General features: G+C 43.8%; 1 long non-coding RNA gene across 1 annotated transcript in view; it reads left to right on the top strand.

Moving 5' to 3' along the window:
* Positions 1–5828: 5828 nt before the first annotated feature.
* LOC103677643 overlaps positions 5829–6345 on the top strand; it is a 152865-nt gene continuing 152348 nt past the window's right edge. Inside the window, exon 1 of the long non-coding RNA XR_572489.2 lies at positions 5829–6274. This is a non-coding gene — a long non-coding RNA (uncharacterized LOC103677643). The remainder of the gene's footprint in view (positions 6275–6345) is intronic.

Here is a 6345-nt window from a genome sequence, read left to right as displayed (position 1 = left end):
CCGTCCATTCCAGGTTAAATTCTGCTACCCAGAGTATCCCACAGTAGAGTTCTCAACAAAGTGCCGTTTCCTCAGCCTGGAACTGAAGACCCTTTACTTTCTGGTCTTCATCTATCCTTTGGAATATCTCAGTAGTCCCTTTACGCACTCTATTCTAGTGCCAAAATGAGCCCTCCACTCCCCCACTTAAAATTCAGGCTGCCCCATCTCCCTGGGAAGCTCTTCTTATAATTCATTTGAATACAATTTCCTTGTCAGACCTTAAAGCATTGCACAGAAGTCCTCTTTGACCACTCCCAGGCCCTGCTACCTCTCCCCAAGAGTACCACCATTCTCGGTCCCAGGGCCCTCCTCCCACTCTTGTTCTATGCATTTACATTCGTATAGATCACTTAGAATATACGGTGGTGCTTGTTGTTTTGTGTGTGGGTGTGTCTATGACATAAATAGTATCCAACTGTGCTTATCATTCTGCAACTTGCTTTTCTCCCCCAGCAATATGTCCTGGCAATCTGTCCATCAGGATGCATCTTAAATGCCACCAAGAATTCCCCCAAACTTTGCAAGACTCCATTGTGCTGGGAAGTATTCTTGACTGACACTGCTCAGAATCTCTTGAGGAGCTTTCTACCTTATATGTGTGTAGAGTAGGATGATGCATGGTTTTTTAATATTTATACTTTTCCATAATTTCAAAAATTCCAGCTTTTCCTCCAATATTATATTTAAACAAATAGATGCTAGGTTAAACAGGTGCGTGCACACACACACATACACACACACATTCTCCTAATTTGCTGTAATTTTGTGTTGCCCAGACACCTATCAATTTGTCCTTCCTGTGACCTTGATATTGGAACTGCAGGTGCCTTGGAGAGGCAGACAAACACAACACATAGGTCACCAGGAAAATGTGCCACTGTGCAAATTCTTCAGGCATCCCCAACGCTTAGGCAAAATCTCTACTGGCGTATGAGGAGAGCAAGTCTCAGATAAAGTCCTGCGACATGCTGGAGCCTAAGCCAAAGGAAAAATGGGTGCTTCTGTATACCTTTATCGAAAGTTTATATTTATATTATTAATATGTTATACACTCATATAGACACTACACATTAGAAAAATATAACAGCATATTAATTATGTTATACATTACATAACTGATTATAAAGGATATATTATATAAACATATTACATTTTTTATACTAATGTTATTTTAGAGATATTAATATCAAAAGTTAATGAAAGCTCTAAACTTAAAAAAATGACTGTATATCAAGCCTGCTGGGGTTGTGCAATCTGTTTGTGTGTTATTGTCAACCCCCATAAACCGCACAGTGGGGGGGCCCAGGTGCAGGCCCAGAACCGGGGGCTGATTGCAAACAACTGTTCCCATTGCACAATAGTGCCGGGTTGTAAAACAAACATCAACAGCCTGTCTTTACTTAAAATTTGATATTTTGTCTATCATCAATTTAAAAAAAAATTATTGCATTAAAATATGGGTTTGGCGCCCTTTTGAATTGTGCACCTGAGGCAGATGCCTCACTGATGTCATCTGGTCCTGGCCCTGTGGCCACGCATGCAGCCACTTAGTCACTGAGTATTTATTAGCAAACAAACTCAAAAGTGACGTGTGAGCTGTTCTGTGCACTTGATGAAGTTCCAGGCCGCTGTCCACTCGGTGAAAGTTCTCCAGAGGCAATTTTCCCAGACCCCAGAGGCAGGATTCTGTGACTCTCAGCCTACATCACACAAGGAGAATCCTCCAAGTTCATGGCTGTTTACACAGGACCATTTAGGGGATGGCCTCAAGCACCAGTCTCAGGGCAAGGCTAGAGGCCTCGTTAGAGTTTTACACCCTATTACAGCAAGAGTGGTAAGTGTCTTTAAATTTTGTTTTTTTTCGAGGAGTGGGTGGGGCAGAGGGAGAGAGAATGAGAGAGAGGAGGGAGAAACTGAAGCAGGCTCCACGCCCAGCATGGAGTCCAGCACGGGACTCGATCTCACAACCGGAGCCAAAATCAAGAGTTGGATCCTTAACGGACTGAGCCACCCAGGCAGCCTGTCTTTAAATATTTTTAATCAGTCCACATTTCTGAACTTTACTTGTTACCAATTTCAAACAATCATCATGCTATTTTAAGTTTTCTGTTTAACCAATTAAAAAATTCATTTATAACATTCACTTTGCTAATTAGCAGAGCCTCAGCTATTGACCAAGAAAGACATGGATCATGGCCCCTCTTGCGGAGGCTGTTTGGAGTGTTCTGATGTAACAAGTCGATGACCCTTGGAGTGAGGCTTGTTTTTTAGGTCAACCGTAGAGAAGCTTAACCTAACTGGCAAATCTATAACATCCCACCATCTTTGCTTTAAATATGTTGAATTACAGACTCCATAATAATCCCCATGGTGAATGGACAAGAGGATGATCTGGTTTTCTTCTGTCAGTGTATCGGGAGTGTGGGCACCTAGGTATTAGGCCAATCCAATCTGTCTTTGACCAGAAGAGTTCCAGGGTTGGGGCACTCTCCTGACCCTCGTTGCCCTGGTAGCCCCTCTTCCTTGCTCAACGACTACCACAGGAGCATCTGAACTTGGCGGTGCCGGAAAATCAGATCGTGAACCAGAGTGAGTGAGTGGAGACAGGCCAACCACCTGTATGCAACAACGGCAACACAGAGTATGACAAGTCAAGGGGTCACAGGAAGCATTAGCCAACAGAGCCCATTGCAAGGGAAGTATGGGAGGCTCAGGGTACTGGAATCTGAACAGGATGAGGGCGCCAAGCCAAGGAACCCTCACGGAGCCCGAGGTTGATGTGACAGGAGAATAAAGATTGTGCTTCAATCCTCCCACAGCCTAGAGTACAGACTGGTACATGGCAGCATGAAGCCAGGGTTCGTGGGGTGAAGAAATCATGTTGACTCTTCAGTTCCCAGGAGGGGAGCTGAGTGAGCATCACACAGGCCTGGTGCTATTCAGCATACTGGACGGGACCCCCCATACCAGATTTAAGAGACAGTCCCTGGAACTCACTTAACACCAACCTCTGAGATTGTGAGTTTGTTTTCTAGGGATCTGAAACTTTACCCTAAAAGGGAATGGCAGGAATAACTTCTGGCTAACCAAAGACACCAGTTTCCTGGTAGCCAGTTACAAGTTAGCCAGTGTGTTAGTGATGGCTGTTAACATTAATTAAGCCTTTGCTGTGTGCTGTATACAGCCGTAGAGTTTATATGCATTAGTTTATCTCTGTGGTCCAGATAAGAAGACTAAGTAAAGGGTTAAGCTGCTTGCCTGAGTTTAGTGGCAAAGCTGGGATTTGAACTGGGTCCCCCGTACCCCAAACTGTTCACCTGTGCTCCCAGACTCTACATCGTTGCACGTGACCAACAGCACTGAGGAATTTCTCCGAAAAATGCACTGTCTTCCTTTTTACATGAGAGATTTTGCTGCTCTGCTACACACGGACTGTTCTCTGCTGTTGCTGAGAAGTAATGGGGCGCTCCTGTTGAAGTGTCTGACTTTTGGAGGGCTAGCAATTACTTTATAAACTGGGGCAGCTGTAAGCCACGCTGGAAGAGCTGTCCCTACCACCAGAACAACCTGAGAATGAACCAAGTGTCGAATTCTCACCCCAGTGCCTAGCCGATTGTTCATCAGAAAAGGGAAGCTTCAATGAATGAGTTTAGAGCTGCCTCAACATGCGTTCACATCCTTTGTATTGTTCTACACCCAGATAAACGCTGCCCTTGTTTCTGGCTCACCTCCTGCTTGTTGGAGGAATTCAGAACACTTAGTTTCTTTCATTCTCTAGATTCTTTTTCTTTTTTTTTTTAAGATTTATTTCTTTATTTGAGGGGTGGAGGGGCAGAGAGAGAATCTTCGAGCAGACTCCCCGCTGAGCATGGAGCCTCATTCCAGGCTCCATCTCATGACCCTGAGATCATGACCTGAGCCAAAACCAAGAGTGGGACGCTTAACTGACTGAGCCACCCAGGCACCCCTGATTCTCTGTTTTCTTAATAATAAAACAAAGTTTTGACAAGATTTTTATCCCATAAAAAACTTTTTTTTGGTTGTTATCCATTGTTTCTCTAATCCTCCCTTGAGGGTTTGGACTATTTTGCCAGTAGAATAAATTGCATGTAAGTGAGATTTCTTTTGATTTTTGATTTTTTAAAAAAATGAGTTAGGGACATTTATAATTGCCAGTATGACCTTGGCCGAACATGAGAATAATATGATAAAAGCATAGCAGTGCTTTCGTTTGCCCACCACCATTTTGGATGGGCATATTATTTCTATTACAAGTCTTGCAATATGGACTATGCTAGCCTAGAAGTCTCTGGACTCCATGTAGGTAACTGTGGGATTAAATGATCACAAAACCTCATGTTACTCGTAAAATTCAAGGAAATTTATGTCTTCCTGTAAATTTGGTTTCCCCCATTTTATCAAGGAAGAAACAGTGGTCCATGACATCTCAGTGGTTCATGCCACAGATTTCTGGTGAGCGCGTTGCAGGATTCCAAGGGCCCACACACCACAGTTTCTGGGCTTGAATACTTACACAGAATTTATTTTGAAATGAATAAATGATGATAACATTAGTGATGATAACCTTAGGAAATCATTCACTGCAAAATGTCCATCTTTAGAAGATCGAGTAGTACCTTCAAAGTTAGGAAGCAATGGCGCCATGATGTTTAGCCACCGTACCTGACCATCCCCTCACCATGCAGATTTCTGGCTTACCACTGTGTCTCTTTCAATCTGAGCACCTTTACAGGTGCCCTACGGAACCTTTGCTTACCTCCCTTTGTCATCGTCCCTGGACCCAGGAGCCAGAAGACGTGAGTGCTATTTTCGGATCTGGCTGTGTGGCCATCTTACAGAACGGTCAGGCTCAAACCAAGCAATATGTGTGAAAGCACTTACTTGCGCTCCAGAAACGTGAGGTGTTGCAATTAGACCCAGCAGGTTTTAGAAGTTCAAATAACTATGGCATTAAAAGTTAATGAATAAGTGATTGACTAGGAAAAATATTTGAGGTAGCATTTTACTTTCCTGAAGTGATCACATCATTTATCTCCATTTTATCCGCGCGATAACAAGATTGGCCATGTGGGAAGGTGGTACAGGCATAATTTCCTTTTTTTTTTTTTAACAGCTTTTAAGAGGTAAGAAAACATTTATTAGAACATATGCATCTGGTGTCAATTTTCCCCACACATTTTATTATGGAAACTTTCATATGGAAATGTTGAAAGAATTTACTGAGAATACCCATAAACCTACCACCTAGGCGCCACCATTAACAGTTTACTGTGCTTGCTTTGTTGAGAATATCCCTATGTAGCCATCCTCCCATCTATTCATTAATTTGTCATATTTTTAAAAAGATCTTATTTATTTGAGAGAGAGAAAGAGAGAGTAATTGGGGGGAGGGGCAGAAGGAAGGGGAGAGAGAGAAAACCCTAAGCAGACTCCCTGCTGAGCATGGAGCCCTACACGGGGCTCGATCCCACAACCCTGAGATTATGACCTGAGTCAAAATCAAGGGTTAGATGCTTAACAAACTGAGCCATGCAGGCGCCCCTAATTTGGCATAGTTTTAAATACATTTTGAGGTAACTTACAGACATCAGTAAACTTCCCCCTAACTGGCACACATACGATTAACTAGAGCTTAGCGTCTGCTTACAGTATTTTGTTTCTCTTGATGTAAATGGGATCCAATTTAATGTCATAAAAATCACAGCACAGTGTGATATTTTTTGGTTTGCTTCTTTGCTCCCGCCGCAAGGAGACCCTCTTTTCAAGCTCAGTCTCATGCAGAAGCTGACACGTGAAACACACTGGCAGAGCTTCTCCGGATGAAGCAGGCATGGGGGCCGGGAGCACCAGTCCCCAAGCCCCTTGTGGAATTATTACAGTTTCCTCATGGCACGAGCCTCAGTTGCATTGTCTATGGAACGGGGCTTTGCAAAATAGCTGCTTCCTCAGGTTCTTCCCAAGCTGCTGTCTACTCTCATTCAGTGATGCCTACGGACTAAAAGCTTTGCAGACCTCCCCCGTCCCAAATCTTCAGCTGAAAGCTTTCTCTTGTTTCCATTAGCTCTGTGCAAGAAGTCCCATGTAAGGCTCTGGGTCTGAATGCCCGAGGTACAATGCACACTTGGAAGGGCTGCCTGTGGAATGGAAGAAAACTGGAAAAACAAGAACCTGATCTAGGTGGATGGCCAATCGCAGTAGCCCGAACATGCAGGTGGGTGTGTTGACTTGGGGTGCATGACCACAGGGTCCATCCTCGGGGGCCTCTGCCAGGTCACAGCTGAG

The sequence above is a fragment of the Ursus maritimus genome, unplaced genomic scaffold (assembly GCF_017311325.1).
Source record: "Ursus maritimus isolate PB19 unplaced genomic scaffold, ASM1731132v1 scaffold_10, whole genome shotgun sequence".
Taxonomy (NCBI): domain Eukaryota; kingdom Metazoa; phylum Chordata; class Mammalia; order Carnivora; family Ursidae; genus Ursus; species Ursus maritimus.
The sequence above is the reverse complement of the archived record's forward strand: the minus strand, read 5'-3'. Positions and strand labels throughout refer to the sequence as shown.